Raw genomic sequence first — 25,780 nt, forward strand, 5'->3', positions numbered from 1 at the left:
CTCTTTTTGTGATTTGTGATTTGAAATCACCCATTTTTTTCTACCTGATTAATTTTAAGATATTTTTTGTTTGTTTTGCTGTTCTAAAATTTTACTACGATGTACAGGTAACCCCCGTATAACATGGTTGATAGGTTCCTGAAAAATGCCGTGTTATGTGAATCCGTGTTATATGAAACAAAGAACTAGTACAAAAATGGGGGTTAGGTTCCAAAAATTAAGAAAACATACTGTTATACTTTTATAATTAAGAAAAATGTCTTTATTAAAGCAATTTTCACCAAAATTATAACATATTAATATGTACTAAATAATTTTTTCTTCCTCATCACTACTAAGCACCATTAACCAAGGGTGTTTTCTTTTTGACAAGATACCTCCATCCTCTGAACTTAGTACTCCACGAACAAAATGGATTTAAAATTCTAATAAATTTTAAAATTCTGCAGTCAAATCTGATATGACAGCCAGGCTCAAATTAAAAATTTCAAATGACATATCTTTTGCTCTTAAAAGCTTTTATTACATTCCGTGTTATTTGCGGATCTCCCTAATTCCAAATGAGATATTTTTTGCCCTTAAAATCTCTTATTACGCTCTGTGTTGTTCAGGGTTTTCCCCAATTTTCGAACCATGTTAGAACAAAACTGTGTTATAGAAGTGCCCTGTTATATGGGGGAGAGGGTTACCTGTACGTAATTATGAAATTATTTTTATTTATCCTTTTATTTAAATATTGCTTCGTTCCCATTCTCTCTATTCTTTCTTGGAAACATTTTTGCTGTATGTGGGATTTTTTTATTTTATCATCTATATCACTCATTCCCCTATAATATCTCTCTCTCCACCACTCTGTGTAACTTTTCCTATCTACATACTTATCTCTATCGCTTCATCTGTATCTAATTATATTTTCTTCATTTATTTTTCAATTTAGATCTTTTCAAATGTCATTCTTTTTTTCAGTACCTTGTTTTTGTAGTATTTTTTCTTTTTACATAAAATTTCAATTCTTTCTTTTATGCCCATAATTATTTCTAAATTATTTCCTTTATATTCTTTCTTTAGATTATTGTACCTTTTCCTTATATTCTTGGGATTTTTTTTCTAATCAAAATGGATAATTTTCACAAACATTATACAACTTTAGAATTGTGAGTTCATCTTTAAATGGACTGGTTTTCCTATGGTAATCCACACTGGTCAGGTTGTGGAGTATCTCTCCAGAACAGTTTGCTTTTGTTTTGTTCATCATCCCAGGTGTATCACAATAACATAAGTTAATTATGTTAATTTCTTGGCTTTTATTTTATTGAACCAAATTTTGTACCTTAAATGACTATGAGGTCCAAATCAAAATCAAAATCTCAGGAGAAAGTTTTTTTCCAATAAAAAAATCAAAAGAAGTACCACCTTTCTTATTATTTTCCCCTGAAGTGGAGGATGTCTTCCTGCCACTCTTTTATTGGGAGGACCACTATTTGAGGGTCCTATCTTTTTTTTATTTTTAATTTTTTTTTAAATTGGGGAATATTGAGGGGAATATTGGGGGATAGTGTTTTTCTCCAGGGCCCCTTACCTCCAAGTCAATGTCCTTCAATATAGTTGTGGAGGGCGCAGCTCAGCTCCAAGTCCAGTCGCCGTTTCCATCCCATGCGGAATTGAACCAGCAACCTTGTTGTTAAGAGCTCCCGCTCTAGCCAACTGAGCCATCCGGCCACCCCTCCCGCAGCTCAGTGGTAGCTCAGTGGCAGCTCGTTGTGTTCAATCTCGTTGTGGAGGATGCAGCACTGTCCCCATATGGGAGTCAAACTGGCAACCCTGTTGTTCAGAGCGCATGCTCTAACCAGCTGAGCTTTCCGGCCGCCCCTTGAGTGTCCTATCTTAATGTGAGGTGTCAATCCTCACTTCTGGCCTTAGGCAGCACACGGTCTATGCTCTCTCCTCACATGTGAACTCAAACACACATCTCTGTATAATGAAAGCTGAACTACCTCCATCCTGTCCCCATCCCACTGAGCATCAACATTCACTTACTGCTCCAATGTTTGAGTCCATCTTCATGTCAGCACCTTAGGGGTATCTCTTTCCTTCTCAAGAGTGTAGCTTTGTATATAACACAATGCTTGTTATTCGGTTTTTACAGAATTTCTAGATAGAATTTCTAAAAGAGGACTTTTAAGTTATCAACTCAGACATATTGTTACATGTGGAAGTCTAATCCCATACCTTATAACTAATCTTTACTGCACCTTAAAATGTACATTAAAAGTATTTGTTGTGGCATAATTATGCCACGTAACCTTGTTCAGGACTAATAAATGTAAATGGAATTCTACTGGGGGAAGCTTCCTACACTTTCCTAGCAAGAAGAAGATAAACATTCCCTTTCTTCCTGCCTGGAACTTTAATCAATGCCTGCAGGTGGAACATCCATCTTGTAGCCAGAACAATGAATGCAACATTCTAAAGATGGTCAAACAGGAAGGCAGAGAAACCTGGTTCCTAGACCATGTACCCCAGATCAGACCTCTGACAATGGGATTCTTTGCTGCAAGGCAAAAGTAAACCAGTTTTCAGACTCTGGTAAATGCAGCAAAATGCAATTCAGATGCATACTGTAAATGGTAGTTTCAAATAAATAAATTTATAAATACATTTTTTAAAAATATGCAGCTTCAAATCTTTTGTATCTAAATTGCAAAGGCAAAAATGTGAGACTAGCTAATGCACTTAGCAGCATTAGAATAAACAAATTGCACATTTAGGACTTGAAACACCTCATGCTCCTTCCTGGCACATGAAAAAAATAATCGTCTCTGAAATCACTGTGCTTTTTCATGTCCTCATGTTTATTCACCTGCTGTCCTCCAAACTAAACTGTTATATCACCAGCACTTAAAACAGTCTCTAGTATCCCTAATTAAGTCATTTCCTTATTAATTCTTTAAATGAACAAATATTGTAGTAGATCACTGATCATCTACTAAGTGCCAGACACTCTTCTTGGTGCTGGTGACATAGCAATAAGCAAAACAGGCACAAATCTTGGCCGCTGTGAAGTTGGTAATTATGCTCTATCAGTCTTGGTTATATAACAAAGTATACATACTGAAATCTTTCCATATTTGTGAATACACAGAAACATAGTGGAATAATATTGGAAAGAAACCTGTGAAAAATAATTTTTCTCAGGATATGGTTTGGTTTTCTTATTTCACTTTTCATATTGCCTGAAGAATATTTATTGACACATATCACTTTTAGCACGTGCCTATGAATCCCAAAGCAATTATTTTCAGCACAGAACTTTCTCTTGAGATTCACAGTCATATCCTTAGCTTTCTTATACATAACTTAAATTGGGTATCACAAAGATAAGATGCCTTTCTCTCCATCCCAATAGATATTCCTCTTCTTATATGACCTACCTCACAAAAATACCTTCACCTTATCATTCATGCCATTTAAAATTGATCATGTCATCCTTCTCCTTCACAGGAGTCCTATGATTTTCCTCATGAAGTCCAGATCCTTTGCACAGCATAAAAACGTGGCCCCTTAAAAGTCTCCAGCTGCAACTCCAGCTACTCCTCCGGATGTATCCTTCACTCCCACCATAAAGGATTATATTTTTACTAGCAATTGCACAAACACACCACTCCTTTTTTTCTCTTTGCTTTTGCTCATGTTCTTTTTCTAGAATGCTCTTCCCCTTCACACCTAACTAACTCCTACTCAAGTGTCACTTCCACTTAAAACCTGCCTCTCACTATTCCAAAGTCCAACCCTCAGTTGCCCCCAACTCTGTATTTTCTTAGGCACTGTGCTTACCTCTATTACAACAGGTAGAAAATTATTTTTTAAATGCTTATATTTCCAAAGGCCTTTTTATTCTATTAGTTTAACGATAGTATACAATGATTCTGAGTAAACAACAGAACACACAAACAAAAAAACTCTGTCTTTTCTTTCCAAAAAAGTTACTTTTAGTTTTACAAAAATGTTAGATATTTCTCATTTTCAAGTTTTTAATCTAACCTTATGAAACTAGCAAAAACTAGGAAGTTCTAAATTTCATGAATACAAATAGCTTATGGTGTATTTAGAATAAAAACTCATGTTTAAAAGTAAATTAATTTAATACATTTTAAATTATTTTCTGGGTAATATTTGTTTTTATGTTTGGTAAACTAAACATAGTAATAAAATTAGCAGACTGAATTGTATAAGTTGTATTTTCATATTCCTGTAGTGTTATAAGTTACGGAAGCACCCAAAACAAGTCACCTTTCATAAGAAATTACATTTTAGAAAACCACATAATTCCCTTATTATACAAATACAAATGCTACAATACTATAGAAAACAGGGATCCAAAAAGAAAATTGCCACTTTAAGACTGTACCACAATATCTCCTGTCAAATTTAACTGTTCTTAAAGTTATGTTCAATTTTGAAGTTAATTCAGTTTTGGAAAAAAAAATTCTCTATTAAAAAAAATTTTGGCAATACCCATTGAATCTCATTTATATTTTTTCTTCATGTATATCAAAAAATACTCTAAATATTTAAGATCCTAAATTGTAAATGTGGAATCAAGTAGAAGTCCTTTAACTTCTCCCTCATCTTCTATAATAGTAACTGTGAAAATTTGCACAAGCTTGATCACTCTCTCCTAAGTTTTTCCTTATTTCTAATTCTTATATTTATCCCTCTGTGATTTTTTTTTAAATTATACTATATCTTGAACACTCATATTTTTTGACATCCCTAGTAGCAGTTGATTCAGTGTGATGTACATGAAGCCTGGATGGTCCTTAATTTTGCTCTTCCTAGAGAGACGTTAGAACTCCACCAATCATGGGTGGCTGTGGAGTGAGCTGGAAAACAGGATTAAGTGATTCTATTGTAAGAGACTAACCATGGTTTCCAAAGATGTTGGCTTCTCTCCACACGGACTGGGAGCATCATAAGGATAGAAATTGTGTGTTTGTGTGTGTGTGTGTGTGTGTGTGTGTGTGTGTGTGTATACGTACCTCTCTGTCTATCTTTCTCTATCTCTATCTCTCTATATATCTCTATCATCTATATCTATCTATGTATATCTATCTATATTCATCTATATCTGTATCTATGTCTAAATCATAATATATTCTTATACCCAGCTCCTCAGAGCAAATGTGCCTAAAATATTTTGCAATGAGCAACCAGAAACATGTACTATTTTAAATAGGACAGCTTATGCAAAATGTGCTTCTTAGCAATAGTGAGCTTTGTTTACATCACCTGGACAAGTTCTAGCTATGCAAGGCCTTGTTAGAAAGTCAGGAGAATATAGGTTAACTTCATAACAAAATCCTGTCTTCATTATTTTTCCTAATTTTGGCTGAGGCCCTCTCAGGGCTTCTTTATAGTTTTGGTTTTTAAATGAGTTTAAGGGAGGTGACAAGTAATATTGCAGCTAATGTCCACTAACTGTGTCCTGAAAAAGAAGCTGCCTTAGAGAGTTAATGGCAGTGATGTTTTCTTTAGTCCAAGGAAACTGTCCCTGTAAGAATCCATCTTCTAATTACTGGTAAGAGCCTTTCTATAGGAGTAAAATCTTCTAAAATTATACACTGCACCCAATTTTTCCTCATTTTGTTGTCTTGTAAGCCTAGTACATTTCCTTAGAGAGTTAGTAAATTCTAGCAACCACCATATCTTGTTTTTCCAGTCCTCAAAGTGTTAAGAATTTGTCACCTCCCATCCTAGTAGTGGGTGTCAACTCATGTGATATCCCAATTGTGTCAAAATGTTCAATCAATGAGTTCAGCTACTTTTGCAACAAATGTCAAAATTGTGCCACCTGCTTTTTGGGGGTGGAGAGTGTTACAAGGGAGAGAAGAATAACAGCTTCAAGGGAGAGAAGAATAGCAGCTCATGCCAAGAAAGGTCATGGATTTACTGGAGCCATGAGTCCATTGACTCATCTCTGTGTCAAAAGGGGAAGTCACAGTAGAGAGCAGTTCTACAGAAACAGATCAGCCCAGAAAGGGGGCCAAGTGGATTTCTAGAAATTCTGTGAGACACTGTGATATCAGCAGTAACTGAGCAGTGGCTATGGCTGACATGTTTTATATTGTTTTGAATCATTTAACTTCTTTGAGCGCCTGCCATTATTTCTAGGATTAAACTCCAAAAAGTTGAGAACCACTGCATGTATAAATAAAGCCATTTGAAAAGAAGCCTAATATTTTCTTCTATGTAACAGAAAACAACTAACTCTGGCTAGGGATTGTTATACTAATGGAGAGTTTAACAGTTTGGGATGTCTATGTTGCATAACAAACCACCCAAAATTTAGTGGACTAAAACAATCACAACATTTATTTTGCTCATGAACCTGTAACTTGGGCAGGCCTTAATGGGTACAGCTTACCCCTCCCATTGGTATCCACTGGAACTGCTCAAAGGCTAGAGGCTGGAATCATTTGAAAGCTCATTCTGTCACATATCTGGTTCTTGATACTGGGATGTAGGCTGAGACCTTAGCTGGAAACGTCAGTCACAACCCCCATTCATAGCTTCTCCATTTAATCTATTTCCTTAAGACGTGGTATTAGTTCCATGAGCAAGTGTCCTTAGAGACAGAGCCAGATGGAAGCTTGTCACTTTCTAGACCCAGCATTAAAAGTTATGCAATATCTTGTCCACCACATTCTATTTGTCAAAGTAGTCACATAAGCTCACCTAACTTTCAGAGAAAGGGGAATGGATTCCACTTCTTGGTAAGGGATTGCTAAAGTTCCACAAGAGCACGTCAAAGCAGAAATACTGCTGTGGATGTTTTAGGAAAATACAAAATGCTATAGTCTGCCCTTTGGTCATAATAATTCACATCCCTCCCACACACAAAATACATTTAAGTGAATATTCTATTTGTCCTACATTTTCTATGATATTGTTACTTCTTTGCCTTTTTAAAATTAATGGGATTTTCTTTTTTAAATTCCACTTTTGCTCTATTGTTTTGAAGTTATGCTTCTGAAAAGTTATAAAGAATGATACTCTTTATGATTTTAAAAGTATATATTAAATATTTTGACACATATGCAAACCTAACAGATTTGTAAAATAATCAATAGCTCTGTGTTTGTCCTAAGCAATGCAAGAATCTTACCACACTTTAACTGACTATCCACTGCCAGCTTGATATGTGTTTCAATCAGCTTGGACTGCTATAGCAAAATATTATAGACTGGGTGCTTAAATAACAGACATTTATTTCTCACAGTTCTAGAGGATGAAAGTCCAAGATCAACGTGCTAGCAGATTTGGTGTCTGGAGAGGGACTACTTCCTGGTTTGCAGATGGCTGCCTTTTTGCTGTGTCCTCACATGGAGTGGAGAGAAAGGGCTGTGGTCTCTTCTTATAAGGGCCTAATCTTATCATGGGGTTCTAGCTTCATGACCTCATCTAAACCTAATTACCTCCCAAAGGTTTTATTTATTTTCCAAATACCATCACATTGGGAGTTAGGGTTTAAACATGTGAATTTGAGGGGGACAACATTCATTCTATAACAATGTACTATTACTCTCTAATATTTTAGTTCTGGCCAGTTTCCCACCAAAAATTAGGTATTCTTATATTTGCTTTAAGAAGTTAGAAAAAAGTACAGTTGACTGTTGTTACATTAACCCATATTTTTACCAATTTTTTTCTCACCACTTCTTTATTCATTGGGATATAATTCACATATGATAAAATTCACCAGTTTAAAGTGTACAATTTAGTGTTTTTTTTAGTACATCCACAATGTTGTGTAACCATCACCGATATCTTAAAACATTTAATCCTCCCCAATCAAAGCCCATACTAGAAATGGGGAGAATTACTCCCCATTTCCCACTCCCCCAGCTCCTGACTACCTCTAATCTACTTTCTGTTTCTAGAATTTGCCTGTTCTAGACATTTACTCTAAATAGAATCATACAATATGTAGCCTTTTATGTTTGGTTTATTTCACTTAGCATAATGTTTCAAGTTTCCTCCATGTTGTAGTATGCACTAATACCTCATTCCTATTTATAGCTGAAAAGTATTTTATTGTATGGATATATCTCATTTGGTTTATCCATTTATCAGTTGATGGACATTTTGATTGTTACTTCCAATTTCTGGCCATTATGAATAATGCTGTGAATACCAGAGTTTTCCATAATGGTGATACAATTTTGCCTTTCCACCAGCAATCTCTGAAAGGTTCAATTTCTCCACATTCTGACCAACACTTGTTATTTTCTGCTTTTTTATTTTTGCTTTTTTTCTTTTTGATTATGGAAATCCTAGTGGGTATGAAATAGTATCTCCTTTTGGTTTTCATTTGCTTATGCCATTTGACTAATGACATTGAATATCTTTTCATGTGCTTATTGTCTATTTACGTATCTACCTTAGAGAACTGTCTGTTCAAATATTTTGCCCATTTTTAATTGGGTTATTTGTCTTTTTTTATTATTGGGATATAAGAGCTCTTTATGTATTTTGGATGCTAGAGCCTTATCAAATATATGATATGCAAATATTTTCCCTCTTTCTTTGTGTTGTCTTTTGTTTCTTGATAATATCCTTTAAAACACAGAAATTCTTAACTTTAATGAAGTCCAATTCAATTTATCTACTTTTTTCTTTGGTTGCTTATGTTTTTGGTGTCATATTTAAGAAACTGCTGCCTTGGGGTGGCCAGTTAGCTCAGTTGGTTAGAGCACTGTTCTTAACAACAAGATTTCCAGTTCGATCTCCACATGGGCCACTGAGAGCTGTACCCTCCACAACTAGATTGAAACAACTACTTGACTTGGAACTGATGGGTCCTGGAAAAAAACACTTAAATTAAAAAAAAAGAAAGAAAGAAAAGAAAAGAAACTATTGCCTAATATCAAGTATAAAGATTTATACCTTTGTTTTCTTCTAAGGGTTTTACATTTTTATCTTTTACATTTAAATCTTTGATCTTTTTAAAATTAATTTTTGTTTATGGAATGAAGTAGGGGATCTAACTTCATTCTTTTGTATGTAGCTGTCCAGTTGTCTCAGCACCATTTGTTGAAAAGATTATTTTTCTCTCATTGAATGGTGTTGCACCCTTATAAAAATCAATTGACTACATATATTTTGTTTTATTTCTAGACTGTTCTATTTTATTGATCTGTTTATCCTTGTGCCAGTACACATTGTTGTGGTGACTGTTGCTTGGTTGTAGGTTTTGAGATGAGGAAGTGTGAGTCCTCCAACCTTGTTCTTCTTTTTCAAAGACTGTTTTTCCTATTCTTGTTTTCTTGTATTTCCATATGGATTTTAAGATCAACTTGTCATTTCTGTAAATAGGGAAGTTGAAATTTTGATAGGAATTGCTTTGAATCTGCAGATCAACTTGGGGAATACCTCCATCATAAAAATTATAATTCTTCCAATATATGAACACAAAATAGCTTTTAATTTTAAAATCTCTTTCAACATTGGTTTGTAGTTTCATTGTGCAAATCCTCATCCCTTCTTGCATCTTGGCTGTTCCATCTGGGATTCTTTTCCTTTTGTTTCAAGAATATCTTTTAGAATTTTCTTTCCTGAGAAAATTCTCTCAGTTTTTGCTTGTTGGAAAATGTCTTTATTTTGCTCTCATTATTGAAAGAGTTTTTTCCTTGTTATTAAATTCTAAGTTTACAGTTATTTTCTCTTAGCATACTGAAGATAGTACTTCATAGTATTTTTCTTTCATTATTGCTGCCGTTGTCAGTCTAATTGTCATTCTTCCTATGTGAGGTTGAACCATCACCCTTTTCTATACAATTTAGAATCAACTTTTTAAGATAAAAATGTACCTTTTTGGAATATAGTGTAAAGCTGCAATGAATTTATAGTTCAGCTTGGAGAAAAGAAGCATGTTTACAATATTAAGTTTTCCTTTCAATGATATCGAATATTGGTCCTTAATATCTTTTATTAAAGTTTTATAATTATTTACATATTGTCCTTGCTCATTCTTTGTTAGATTTGTCTTCAGATATTTATATTTCGATGCTATTACAAAATGATATGGATATATATCTGTATCATATTAGAAAGTGAAATAGATATGTATGTTATCTATTTTTAAATTTCATTTTCTAATTTTTGCTGATACATGGAAGTACAATTCACTTTTTAATATTTCTCTTATATTCAGCAACTTGCTATACTCTCTTCTTCTTCTCATTTCTGAATATTTATCTGTGTGCCTTGAGAGGAGTTTCTATACGGTTCCCCACATCATCTTTACATAACATTGTTTTTCTTTATTGCTGTCCGTATTCATTCATTTTTGTCATTTTTCTTGTGTTTGTTAGCAACTTCAGTGTAATATTTAACAGAACTGACAAAATTAGACATTTTTGTCTTTTATCTGAGTTTAAAGAACTGCTTTTAACATTTCTTATTTAAGTTGATGTTATTTGTAGCATTATTTAACCTTAATTTTGTGCACAAATGAGATGTTGTGGCAGAAAAAGATAAACAAGTTATTCTATTTCACTGGTTCATGTTGGAATTGGGAATAGGATCTGAAATTTTGAAGTAGTGCCTTCATGAATCACATTATATTTAGCCTCAAAGTGTTTAATCTCATCAACATTTTCTTGTCTATAAAAAGCTAAACATTTTTTTTCTGATGTATAATAAATATTGTGGGCCTGGGATGAATTTAATCATTTTCAAGATTATTCGGTAAGTCAGACTGTAAATATTTCAAGACCATTATTAGCAAAAAAAAAGCGATACTTATCTTCCCTTTGGAGAATTAAAAGAGTGCTCTTGCTTATTAGGGAATTTTTGGAAATTTCCTCAGTTTATTATCACTTTAGCAAGATGCTAAGTAAATATCATTAATATCTTTAAGGCATAACTTAAAAATGTAATTGAATCTGAATTAACAATGGTATTCCTAGAAAAAAATAAACCTAATCTGTTTAAATGGGAGTTACTTTTATAATAAATGGGAACTTAGGAACATGTAATCAGCAAATGAATATTTTCCTCATGCAAATCTTGCTTAAACATAAAATACCATAACAAAACTAAAAGGCTTAATTTATTATAGTGACATGACTTGGTGAAATTTTAAATTAATTTTTTTCTACTTTCAAGTACAAAGCCTAGTAACAGTTTTTTTCATCAGATATATAGTAGTATGTCTCCGCTAACTTATTTTTCATATGCATACAAGCAGCTATAACAAGGTATGCTAAAACTTTGAGACAATCCTTTGTAGACTCCCAATGTCTCTGTAACTCAAAGTCTTAGATAGCAACCCAGTTTGCTGATAGCCTCCTGGCTTTGGATAAAGTCCACTTGGAAAACTGTGGAGAACTTCAATTAATGCATTTCTTGAATATGCTTAGCTATTACTGTAATTTTTGGATTAACTTCCTCTACTTCATTGTTTTCAATTGTCACATTTGCACAGTTGTAGAGCTGGCTGCGTCTATGAAAGCAAATGATATATTTTGCCAAATAGGGATAACACTTACCTTCAACTGAAGAATTGAAAGAATGAAGTCATGTTCTCAGCTGCTGAGAGCCATACCTAAGAGACATTGTGGAGGGTGGTTAGTGCTTAGGTCAAGTCTATTCTAAGGAAGGAATTTAGTTTGTAGTTTACCTGGAGTTCCATTTTTTTTTCCATATTCTTTCAGAACATTTGGAACTAGTAATAAAAAATATTTCTTCTGTCAACATATATAGGTAGGTGAGAATTGGTACTCAAGGCTGATTTTAATCTGGCACATGTCACTAATAGCTTACTGGGCACCACAAATTCTTACTTCCAATAACACAGTGTGACAAGCATTGAGACAAAGGACTCCTCTATACTCATGGTGACCTAATGGATGGGAAGACAAAAAAGTCCAGATTGGATGTCCTATCATGAAATTACTCTGTTAAATAGGATGCATACCTAAGACAGTGTCTGCTTCTCTCATGTTTTGGAAGACCCTAAATTACTGAAGATAATCACATTTTCTGCCGTCTTATAATATCTATCCAGCATAAATTATTAATCACTTTCCCTACAAGGTATTGCTTTGAGTAGTTTCTAGCCTAGGACACTCTTCATTAATGACCTCCTCCTGGTATCACAGTGAATGCCATTTCCATGCATGTACGTCATCTATTATATTTGCCCTAAGTGCTCTGTGATTATGCATCCTAGTGTCAGCCTCAAGGAGGCACATCTCACAAACTCAGTGTACTTGCTCTGTTTTGGCATGTATGTCAGACAGGAACAATGGCTACTTCAAAGACTGGATCCTGAACTCTAGAAAATATAATTTCAAAGTTTTGCTGGTATTGACATCAGTTAGGCAGTCTAGATAGAAGGGACTGCTTTATGCTTATTTGAATGACATATTATGATTTAATAACCATGGCTTCATATTCTCTAGAAATTAATCTATTATAAAAATAGTTCTTTCTTTTATGCATGATTCTTTATAACCCTGACTGACTGGGATGAGAGATAATGAGTACAAAGAAAGAGATGGGGAACATTCATATAGAATGTGGCCCATCGTAAGAATGCAGAGAAACCTCTGAACAAATGCACTCACTATTGCTCTTTTTAGTATTGATGAATGGTTCTAAGTAAAAGAAGAAAGAAGGAGCACTGTAGTTGAGAAAAAGCTGTCTAATTTCAAAATAAAAGACTTCTGGACTGAAACAAAGATCAAAGGAGGAATCAATAACTATAACAACATAAACTACTGTTAAAGAAGTAATTATTAACTGCAGGATTCACATAGAGAACAAATTACAAACAAGGGTTTCTGTGTTATTGATGGTCAGACTATTAATATTTTTAGATCGTGGCTTTTCAAAATATTGTTAAAGTGCAAAGGATGCATAGAAAGAATGTGCTTTGTAAGCATTTTATTTGGCATGTTGTTGGTGTTAGAGTTAGTCTGAAAGTGTTCAGTATGGCTTCTTTTGTTGCCAGTATAGGGGCAGTTGATCAATCAAGTTGTTGGGTTGACACTGAGAAGCTAGGACCCTGTAGCACAGCATAGCCTGCTCTCTTGCTATGGAGAGCTAAATTCATATGTTGAAACCTAATGCCCAGTCTAATGGAGATGGGGCCTTTGGTAGGTGATTAGGTTGTGAAGTTGGAAGTCTCATAAATGGAATTAGTGCTCTTATAAAAGAGATCCTGCAGAGCTCCCTGACCCTCTTCCATATAGCAAAAAGTTGGCAATCTGCAACTCAGCAGACGGCCTTCACCAGAACTGGACCATGCTGGCATTCTGACTTTGGACTTCCAGACAACAGAACTGTAATAGTGTGTTTCCCCGAAAATAAGATCTAGCCGGACAACCAGCTCAAATGCGTCTTTTGGATCAAAAATTAATATAAGATCCGGTCTTATTTTACTATAATATAAGACCAGATCTTATATAATTATAATATAATATGATATGATATATAATATAATATAATATAATATAATATAATATAATATAATATAATATAATATAATATAATATAATGTAATAATACCGGGTCTTATTTTACTATAATAGAAGACTGGGTCTGTAATATAATGTAATATAATACTCGGTCTTATATTAATTTTTCCCCAAAAGACACATTAGAGCTGATTGTGCGACTAGGTCTTATTTTTGGGGAAACACTGTATATAAATCTTTATTTTTAATTAGCCATTCTGGCTATGGTATATTGTTATAGCAGCCTAAACAAACTAAGACAGGACTGGTATCTATAATATATTAAGAAGTATCAAAACTCAACCTTAAAAAATCCAGTTAGAAAATGCACAAAAAAAGTGAACAGACATTTTATTGAACAGGATATATAGACAGTACATGAACTCATAAAAATGTGTTCAACATCATTAGCTATTAGAGAATGAAATGAGAACCACAAGGAGCTATCACGACCCAGTGTACCCACCCATCAGAATGGCTAAGATAAAATATAATGGGCAATACCAAATGCTGCTGACGATGCAGAGAAGCTGGATCATTCATACATTAGTGGTGGGAATGTAAATGATTCAGCCATTCTATGGACTTGTTTGTCAGTTTCTTTTAAAACTAAAAAGGCACCACACAAGCCAGTAATTGCACTCTTGCGCATTTATTACAGAAAAATGAAAACTCATGGTCAAGCAAAAACCGTATACAAATGTTCATAGAAGCTCTATTCATAGCCCTCCCTAAAACTAGAAGGGGCCCAAATATGCTTCAGTGGGTGAATGGTTTAAAAAACTGTGCGTTATCCATTTTATGAAATACTACTCAGTGGTACAAGGTAAAGTAGTAATGCATGCAACAATTTAAATGGATTTCAAAAGAATTGTTCCCATGAAAAGAGTCTATTTCAAAAGTTTACATAGTGTATGATTCCATTACATAATATTATTGAAATAGCAGATCTATAGAGACAGAGAATAAATTATCCATTTCCTTGGTTTAGGGATTGAGAGAGGAGGAAGGAAAGGCATAAAGGAAAATAGTATGAGGGAACCCTGTGGCGATAGAACAGTTCAGTATCTTGATTGTGAGAGTGGTTACAAAAAGTTACATGTGATAAAATTGTATAGAATTATATACACAATTATGTGCTTGTAAAACTGATAAAATCTGAATAAATTCTGTGGACTGCACCAATGTTAATTCCCTGGTGGATAGTATACTACTATAATTATGCAAGATATTGTCAAATACCTCCCTATACTTTTGTGTTTGTTTTGCAACTGTGTTGACTTCTGACACCAACTACCCAGAGTCAGACCAAACTTCACTGTTAAGGATACCGTCCTCCATAAGACTGCCCTCACTTCAGACCCCAGCTGCAAGTTAAGGAGTCTCCAGGTCACCCTCACTCCTAAAAAGCTGGCTGCAAATTTGGCCATTCTCAATATCTTTTCAGGTTCAATAATTTGCTAGAATGATTCACAGGACTTGGGAAAACACTGTTCTTCAATTACAGTGTTAGCAAAGGGTTGAAAATCAGAACCAACTATAGGTAGATGATGATGATAGATATAGATAGATAGATAGATAGATAGATGATAGATAGATAGATAGATAGATAGATAGATAGATAGATAGATAGATAGATAGATATAAATAGTAGATGGATGAATAATAAATTGCAACTTCTGGTAGAAGATTTTGGAGTGAGAGTCTGTGAACGATGAAACAATCCAGGCACCCTAAAAAGAAAGATTGCCAGAACTGATAATACATACAAAGTTAAAACACAAAAATATGTAAGACATATATAGTAAAGTAGTAAAAGATTAGTAATTCTGATATATAAGGAGTTCCTATACATCAGCAGGTAAATAAAACCCAAGAGAAGTACTAACAGGGATATTAATAGAAAAAAATGAGGATAAATGATTTTTTCCAATAAACATACACCAAGAGTCTCAGTATCACCAAAGAAATGCGAAGTAAAATATTGAGACATCACATTGCAATGATCAGATTGCCAAAATTTTACATGCTTGAAAGTGACTAGAGTATTTGTGATGGAAAGTGTCCTCACACCCTGTGGTAATGTAAACAGTTTAGGTTTTCTCTGACTAAAGCACATTAAAAAGCATACTAACATAAGAGACTCTCTTTATTTTATGTTCTTTTCCTTTACTAATCTTAATGGGCACATATTAGTGCACATTTACTTCACTTATTAACAAAAATATTTTTAAAAAACACAGAATTTCCATGAAGCAAATCAAGTTTTCTGAAAATAATAATTTGGGAAAGATTTTTTTGAAAGTGTACTTTGTTGTCAAAATTGCTTTAAAGGTTTTATGTGAAACAGACTCATACAAAAAGTGAATTCAAATAAGTGTATTTAAATTCCCTAAAAACCCAATGCTTAAATATTCTACCTGGTTACATTATTGTGATGCATAAAGACTAACATATGATGAACATCAAGGTGCACCTTTGGCCATTTTTTATAGATAGATAAGTGGAGATCCTTGAGGGTACATGTAAATCTCTACCCTCGTTTGTTAGGGGGGAATCAGTGTATGTGTGGTCTTCTGGGAATCCTTTGCATTTACACAGCTATGGTGTCGTTAAGTGTATTTTAGCCAGGGATATGAAAGGATATAAAAAATTCAAGGAAACTAATGGGAAGAGGCAACGCATAGCCATCTGTTACTCTAAAGAAAACTATCTTTTAATACACTGGTAATTCTTTTCTTTAACATTTCATAAAGAAATCCACCATTCCAATGGTTAAGGAGAACCCGAAATCTCATTGGGCTATGAATTATTCTGTATTGAAATATACAAATATATTTTTTAAAATTCTTAGAAATTCTGTCACTAGGTAACCATTTACTTTTTGCCAGTGGAACGCTTTGTTAGGGAAACTGGGAATTCAATAATAAAAGTAAGTGAAAATTTCATCATATGGCACAAATTACTATTAAATATTATTCAGGATATCAATGATATAATTAGAAATACTAAATTTCAAAAGAATAATTCAACCCAGTAATGCATTTGGGTTGAATATTGCAAACCGAGCAGGCCTTCACATTGCTTTAACCCCTCCTTAGCATCTCTCCTGAACACACCATGTTTTTGAACTGGTGATATACCTGAAAGTACTCCACTCTCAGGTGTGGAATATTAAGACAGTAGCCTGAGTTGGAAGGTGGATGCTAGTGTCAGGACATAAGAGCTTAGTTGGGGACTTAGCATTGCTGGGGCAATTTTCATCTCCTTTCAGATTGCACATTGGAACAAAGAATGGGGAATGAGGCAATTTCATTCATATTTAGAAACCCATTCGTATTTTAGAAAACACATCTGGTTAATAATGCTGTCACAAATTTCCAGAGCTCACAGTAATAGTGAAAATTGGCTTGATTTTCATTCAAAAGGAAATGATCCTGGAAAATATATTTAAAAGTATGCTCCAAATTTTCAGTTCACTTTAGAAATTGTTTATGGCCAAGGACCAGAAAAATTTATTAAAAATATAGTTACATACAACATTGTATTAGTTTCAGGCACACACAATAGTTATTCACCATTATATACCTAAAGAAGTGATCACCACTGTAAGTCCAGCAACCATCTGACACCATACCATCTATCACAATATTATTGACTATATTCCCTATGCTGTACATTATACCCCCATTACTAATTTGTTTTATAACTGGAAATTAGTACCACTTATTCCCCTTAACGGCCCCCTTCTCAGTTTTTCAGTTACAGTTAACATTCAATATTATTTTATATTAATTTCAGATGCACAGCTTATGGGTAGACAATTATATATTTTAAGAAGTGATTCCCCCTGACTAGTCTAGTACTACCTGGTACTATGTATAATTATTACCATATTATTGACTGTATTCCCTATGCTTTACATCCCAATGATAGTTTTGTAACTACCAATTTGTAATTATTAATCCCTTCATCTTGTTTTCTGTCCCGGGAACACCCTATCTACCACCCCATTAAATCTAGTACCAATCTAACACCACTCACAGTTAGTACAGTATTATTGACTAGTTCCCCATGACTACTTTGTAACAACAAATTTGTACTTTTTAATCTGTTACCCCTTTCACCCACCATGCCAAACCCCCTCCCGTTTGCAAGCATCAAAATGCTCTCTGTATCTATGAGTCTGTTTCTGTTTTGTTTGTTTATTTTGTTCTTCAGATTTCACATACAAGCAAAATCACATTGCACCTGTTTTTCCACTGTCTGACATACTTCACTCAGCACAGTATCCTCCAGGTCCATCCATGCCACTGCAGACAGCAAGATCCCATTCCCTTTCCTGACTGAGCAATATTCTACTATATATATATATAGTGTATATATATATAGTATATATATATATGTAGTAGATATATATAGTAGAACAATTAAGTTCTACTATAAGTAGAACTTATATTATTAAGTATTAAGTTCTACGAACTTTATCACTACAGTCACCTTTGAAGTACTCCCCTTCGGAAGCTATGCACCGACACCAGTACCTAGAACACCTTTCAAAGCAATTTTGGAACTATTTTCCTGGAATGGCCATCAGAGCTGTTGTCATATTACCCTGATGTCCTGAATGTGATCAAAATGTTTTCCTTTCAATATGTCTTTTATCTTTGGGTAAAGAAAGTAGTTATTGGGGGCCAGATCAGCTGAGTACGGAGGGTGTTACAATACCCTCCGTATTTGTAAAGTTATTTGTTTACTGGCTAAAAACTCCCTCTCTGACAGTGCCTTGTGAGCTAGTTCATTGTTGTGATGCAAGAGCCATGAAATGTTGGTGAAAATTTTAGGTCATCTAACTTTTTCATGCGGCCTTTTCAGCACTTCCTAATAGTGAACCTGGTCAACTGTTTGTTTAGTTGGTACAAATTCATAATGAGTAATCTCTCTGATATCAAAAGAACATTAGCAACATTGTTGCAAGTTCACAAACTTAATTGTCAAAAAATATACATATGTATACATATATACATACATATATATACATATATATATATATATATATATATATTTATATGTATATATACCAAATTTTAGCCATTGTAAACAATTCTGCAGTGAACATATGGATGCACACATTCCCTCAAAGTAGCCTTTTGGTTTCTTTGGATAAATACCAGGAAGTGGGATTACTGGGTCCTTATTTGTGTCTTGTTATAGCCTTTATTTTAAAGTCTATTTTGTCTGGTATAAGTATTGCTACCTCAGATTTTTGCTTTTTTTTCCATATTAATGAAATGTCTTTTTCCATCCCTCTACTTTCAATCTCTGTGTGTCTTTTAGTCCGGTGTGAGTCTCTTGTAGGCAGCACATGTAAGGGTTTTGTGTTCTTATCCATTCAGCCACCCTATCTTTTGATTAGAGCATTTAATTAATTTATGTTAAAAGCAATTGTTGATAGATACGGTGACCTAACTGGAAAATAAGCCCTAGCATGATTTTTCAGGATGGCATCCCCTGAACTTAAGTGCTAATGCGTCTTTTAGAGCAAAACTTAATATAAGACGCAGTCTTATTTTCGGGGAAACACGGTAGGTAGTTGTTGCCATTTTATTATCCATATTTAAAATTTTTTATCCATCATAAAAAGTACCTCTAACATTTCTTGTAATACTGGTTTGGTGGTCATGAACTCTAGCTTTTTCTCATCTGGGAAGCTCTTTCTCTGTCCTTAGATTTTAAATAATGGTCTTGATGGGTAGAGTAGTCTTGGTTGTAGAGCCTTGCTTTTCATCATTTTGAATATTTCCTGCCAATCCGGTCTGGTACAAATTTTCTGTTGAGAAATCAGCTGACAATTATATGGTTCTCTTATAATTTACTAGTTGCCTTTCTCTTGCTGCTTTTAGGATTCTCTCTTTGTCTTTAATCTTTGCCATTTTAATTATAATGTGTCTTGGTGTTGGCCTGTTTGGGTTCATCTTGTTTGGGACTCTGTGCTTCCTAGGCTTGTATATTTATTTCCTTTGCCAAGTTAGGGAAGTTTTGTGTTATTATTTTCAAATAGGTTTTCAAACACTTGCTCTGTCTCTTCTACTTCTGGCACCCCTATGATGTGAATATTGTTACACTTGATGCTGTCCCAGAGGTCTCTTGAACTATCCTCAGTTTGGGGGATTCTTTTTGCTTTTTGCTGTTCAGATTGGGTGTTTTCTGCTACCTTGCTTTCCAAATTGCTGATTTGATCCTCTGCTTCATCTAGTCTGCTGGTGATTTTTTCTAGTGCATTTGTCATTTCAGTTATTGTAGTTCATTTCTGACTGGTTCCAATTTATGCTCTCTATGTCCTTTTTTATGCTTGCTATCTCTTTGTTGAAGTTCTTACTAAGGTCCTCGAGCATTCTTATAATCATTGTTTTGAGCTGTGTATCTGGTAGGTTTGCTTTTCTCCATTTTGTTTAGTTTCTTTTTCTGGAGTTATCTCCTGTTCTTTCATTTGGGACGTATTTGTTTGTTTTCTCATTATCGCTGTGTTTGTTTCTATGTATTAGATAGGGCAGCTATGTTTCCCAGTCTTGCCAGGTGGCCTTATGCAATAGGGGTCTTGTGGGGTCCCGTTACACAGTCTCCCTGGTCACCTGAACTGGGTGTTCCAGGTACATCCCTTGTGTGTCTTGTGTGTGCCATTCTGTTATAGTTGAGCTTTGATTGCTGATGGCATGTCAGTGGGTGGAACTGACCGTCAGGCTGACTGGCTGTAGTGTGTGGCCATGCCCACAGTTTGTGGACTGCTGTGCAGGGGGCTTCCCTATGTAGGGGAATTTGCCCCAGAGGGTTTTGGTTCCTGTTGAGACTGCCTTTTTTTTGGTGTTTTTTATGGGGCTAATTGGGTGGTGCTCTGTTATGGTCTGAAGCCAACCTCCAAATGTGTTGTTTTGGGCCTCTTGGGAGAGGTTCTAGTACATACCCAGGTCACCCACTGCCTGTGACAGGTCAGGGAGTACCTGGTAGGAACTACAAAACAATCCATGTTTGGTCACTGCCTGTGCTGTACCTGGAGGCACAGGGGAAAGGCCATGGTGCGGACAGAAGATGTCTGCCACCAGTACCGGGTCTCTGGTAGCTTCACAGAAAGCCAGGTGTCCTGCAGGGTGGCATGAGGGGTCTCTGGTCCCACTCTCCACACAAAAACGCAGGATGTGGCTAGGCCAAAAAGGAACACCCACGGAGCCATAGGTAGGGAGTCATACCACTATGGTCTCACTGGAGGCTGGGTTTACACGATGTGCTACCTGCTGTCCGCTTTGCTGCCAACCGACCGACTCTCCTCCACTCTCCTTCAATCTCCTCCTCTCTCCTCTACTTCCCTCCTTAGCCGGGGCAGTTCTATTAGTGGCCAATGGCTCAGTGGTTACAGCTGACGGCCAACTAGCCACAGCCGACGGCCATCTACTACCTGAGCCAGCACCTTTCCACATGAGGCCAAGAGCCTGCAAACTGCTCTCTGGGTCTCTGTCCCCACACCAGGACACTCAGAGACCTGCTAATACCGGCCAGTTCTTGTAAGGTTCAGCCACTGATAAAGTCTCTGGAGAGGAGCAAGTCCGGTGAGGAAGGGTCTCAGTGAGTCAGCAGGGTAGAGCAGCAGAGCTCACCAGGCCAATCAGAATCAGATTTGGCCTGTGGGGGCAGGCTCAACACAAGAAAGATGGCACCCACCTGCTGGCTGCTGGAGAGAAGTGCCCCATACAGGTAAAATGGGAATTGTCCCTCCAGTCCTCAACCTGAAGTTAGACAACTCAGTTTCCCCATATGTCTTGATACCCTGAGTATCACTATCCCTCCACTGGAGCCAAGAGGGAGTGCCTGCATGGGCCCTTTATGTGGATCTCTGAGTTTTCCACAGCCTTTTCTCCCACCAAGATGGTCAGAAACCCCACTGTTTTTCACAGCCAGATGTTGTCGGGGCTCCTCTTCCCAGCACCAGTACTCGGGCTGGGGAGGCTGGTGTAGGGCAGAGTCCATCGCTCCTCTGTGGGGAACCTCTGAGGCTGAGATATCACTCCCAATTCCCATCCACTACAAAGAGGTTTGGAACAGGCCGATTTCGCATCTCCACCCCTCCTACCAGTCTCAACGTGGCTCCTTCTTTATATCCTTAGTTATAAAACTTTTGTCCAGCTAGACTTCAGAGGGTGCTTCATGTTGATTTTTCTATAATTTAGTTGTAATTTTGATGTGTTCATGGGGTGAGGCAAGTGCAGCGTTATCTACTCTGATATCTTGGATCATCTCGGACATGATCGAATTCTAATAAAACATTTTTTTTAAAAGTTTATTGGGGTGACAATTGTTAGTAAAATTACATAGATTTCAGGTGTACAATTCTGTATTACATGATCTATAAATCCCACTGTGTGTTCACCACCCAGAGTCAGTTCTCTTTCCATCACCATATATTTGATCCCCCGTACCCTTATCTCCCACACGCCTCCCCTCTTACCCTCTGGTAACCACTAAACTATTGTCTGTGTCTATGAGTTTTTGTTTCTCATTTGCTTCTCTTGTTCTTTTGTTGTTTTTGGTTTATATACCACATATCAGTGAAATCATATGGTTCTCTGCTTTTTCTGTCTGACTTATTTCGCTTAGCATTGTACTCTCAAGATCCACCCATGTTGTCACAAATGTTCCCATATCATCTTTTCTTATCACCGAATAGTATTCCATTGTGTATACATACCACAACTTCTTTATCCATTCATCTATCGAAGGACATTTTGGTTGTTTCCATGTCTAAGCCACCGTAAACAAAGTTGCAATGAACATTGGAGCACTCGTGTCTTTATGGATAAATGTTTTCAGATTTTTTGGGTAGATACCCAGGAGAGGGATTGCTGGGTCATGTGGTAATTCTATTTGTAATTTTTTGAGGAACCTCCACACTGCCTTCCATAACGGCTGCACCAGTCTGCATTCCCACCAACAGTGGATGAGGGTTCCTTTTTCTCCACAGCCTCTCCAACACTTGTTACTATTTGTCTTGTTGATGATAGCCATTCTGACTGGGGTGAGATGATATCTCACTGTGGTTTTCATTTTCATTTCTTTGATGATTAGTGATGTTGAGCATTTTTTCATATGTCTATTTGCCATTTGTATGTCCTCTTTGGAGAAATGTCTCTTCAGATCCTCAGCCCATTTTTCAATTGGGTTGTTTATTTTTTTGTTGTTGAGTTGCATGAGTTCCTTGTATATTTTGGATATTAGCTCCTTATCGGAGGCACTGTTTGCAAAAATCTTCTCCCATTCAGTTGGTTGCCTTTTTATTTTGTCGATGGTTTCTTTTGCTGTGCAGAAGCTTTTAAGCTTGATATAGTCCCATTCTTTTATTTTAGCTTTTACTTCCATTGCCTTTGGAGTCAAATTCATAAAATGCTCTTTGAACCCAAGGTCCATAAGTTTAGTACCTATGTTTTCTAATATGCTGTTTATTGTGTCAGGTCTTATGCTTAACGCTTTGATCCATTTTGAATTAATTTTGGTACATGGTGACAGATAGCAGTGCAGTTTCATTCTTTTGCACGTGGCTATCCAATCTCCCAGCACCATTTATTGAAGAGGCTGTCTTTTCTACATTGTATGTTTTTTGCTTCTTTGTCAAAAATTATCTGTCCGTATTTGTGTGGTTTTATTTCTGTGTTCTCAATTCTATTCCATTGGTCTATGTGTCTGTTTTTCTGCCAATCCCATGCTGTTTTGATTATTGTAGCCCTGTAGTACAAGCTAACGTCAGGGAGTGTGATACCTCCAGTATCGTTCTTTTTTCTTATGATTGCTTTTGCTATTCAGGGTCTTTTGTGATTCCAAACAAATCTGATGATTTTTTAGTCTATTTCTTTAAAAAACGCCATTGGGATTTTGATAGGGATTGCATTAAATTTGTATATTACTTTGGGTAATATGGCCATTTTAATTATGTTGATTCTTCCAATCCACGAGCATGGAATGTCTTTCCATTTCTTTGTGTCTTCTTTAATTTCTTTTAAAAATGTCTTATAGTTTTCAGCATATAGGTGTTTCACATCCTTGGTTAAGTTTGTTCCTAGGTATTTTATTCTTTTTTGCTGCAATTGCAAAAGGAATTGTTTCTTGTATTTCTTTTTCTGAGATTTCATTGTTAGTATATAGGAATGCAGTGGACTTTTGTACATTGATTTTGTAGCCAGCAACTTTACTGTATTCGTTGATTGTTTCTAATAGCTTTTTGGTGGAGTCTTTAGGGTTTTAAATATATAGCATCATGTCATCTGTAAAGAGTGACAATTTAACTTCTTCATTCCCAATTTGGATGTCTTTTATTTCTTTCTCTTGCCTGATTGTTCTGGCAAGGACTTCTAATACTATGTTGAAAAGCAGAGGTGCTAGGGGACAGCCCTTTTGTGTTCTTGAACGTAGAGCAAATGGCTTTAGTTTTTCACTGTTAATTATGAGATTAGCTGAGGGCTTGTCATATATGGCCTATATTATGTTAAGGTATTTTCCTTTTATACCTATTTTATTAAGTGTTTTTTTTTTTTTAATTTATTGGGGTGACAATTGTTCGTAAAATTACATAGATTTCAGGTGTACAATTCTGAGTTCATTAAACGGTTTTTCTGTGTTTTCTTGCATCTCTTGACTTTTTTCAGAACTGCAATCTTGAATTCTCTGTCATTTAAGTCACACATTTCCATATCTTTAAGTTCCTTTTCTGGAGACTTTTCACTTTCTTTCTGAGCTGTCTTGTTGTCTTGGTTATTCATGGCAATTACTGATTTATTATTTCTCTTCCTAGACATCTACAGGAGGTACCTCTGCAACAGGTTGATAGAAAGAGGTCTTTCTTTTGTTTTCCAGTACTTGTTGGTAGAATGTTTTATTTTCTCTCTAACTGTAGCCTTGTTTTTCTCTCTCACACGGTAGTGCTATGTTTTCTCTGCACTATTCCAGCTTCTCACACAATGTGGGGATTCCCTGGGAGACGGGCTTCTCCTCTGTTAATAGTTTGCCTGGGTCACAGGGTCCAGTGTCCATGTGGGGATGCGGAGAGCTTTTGAAGTTCCAAAGCTCTTCCTGCACCATATTCAGAGCCTGTATGTTTCAGCAGTTCTGTTTACTCCTGCAGGAATCCGCCCAGATAGGTGGGGCCAGGGGTGGGGTGAGTTGTGAGAGGTGCCCAGAGCAATGGAGGCGACCACCACCACAGCCGGTCCTGCTTCCACAGCTCCCTCTCCTTTGCCGGAACTAGTTCAGCTGCGAGTCTGTGTCTGCAGTCCACAGTTCTCAGAATACAAATGTTCTGTTCTTTTGATCTGACACCACTACTGTTCCGCTTCTAGCACTGGGCAGGTGGGACCGGGGAGCTCTGGGAGGGTGGGGAGGGGGCGGCTAGTCTCAGTGCCTAAGGCTTCCATTCTCTGCTCAGCAGTGAGGACTTAAACCACCATTTTCAGCCTTCTTCCCTCAGTCTTTTCTCCGAGGTCTCTGCCGTGAACGTTGGGTTCAGCCATGTTATATGCTGTCCCCTCAGCCCTGTGGGCCATAAACGGAGCCCTAGCAGTCTGGGTTCTACCCTCTCCCACAGCTGCGGTAGCTCCGGGATGCAGCGAACTTGGAGCACTGAGCTAGGTCTGCATCCTGCACCCGCGCAGCTCCATCTCCGCTCTTCTCCCTTCCCTCCTCCCCCGCTCACGCGAATCGCCCACATTTAGGTGAATTCAGTAGTCGGCCTCTTCATCTTGCCTGTCTACTGTGCAGGGAGTCCTTTGTGGAGTTATAGTCGTTCTATTTGTTGTAAATTCCAGGGGAGATTTACAGAGGCTCACCTCATGCCGCCATTTTGATGACGTCTCCTAACAAAACATTTAAGAGCAGTAAAAATGAATAAACTTGAGCTACATGAAACAATATAGGCAAATCTGTAAAAGCCCTATTGATAAGGATAAAAAATAAGTCAAAAAGGATGATTCAATTTACATACAGTTCAAATATTATGTACTGATTATAGGTGCAAAAATATGTAAATATGTAGGATAATTTAGAAAACCAAAATAATTTAACCACTGCAGGTTGCCACTGTATCATAATATAACAATGTACAGAAGCTCCTGTTAATGAACATTTTGAATACTTAAATTTTTACTATTATAAATAGTACTACAAAATTATTGTTACAGATGCCTGCCTGTACAGGTGTGTGAGTGTCCATAAGATATATATAT

Source organism: Rhinolophus ferrumequinum, chromosome 19 (assembly GCF_004115265.2).
Source record: "Rhinolophus ferrumequinum isolate MPI-CBG mRhiFer1 chromosome 19, mRhiFer1_v1.p, whole genome shotgun sequence".
Taxonomy (NCBI): Eukaryota; Metazoa; Chordata; class Mammalia; order Chiroptera; family Rhinolophidae; genus Rhinolophus; species Rhinolophus ferrumequinum.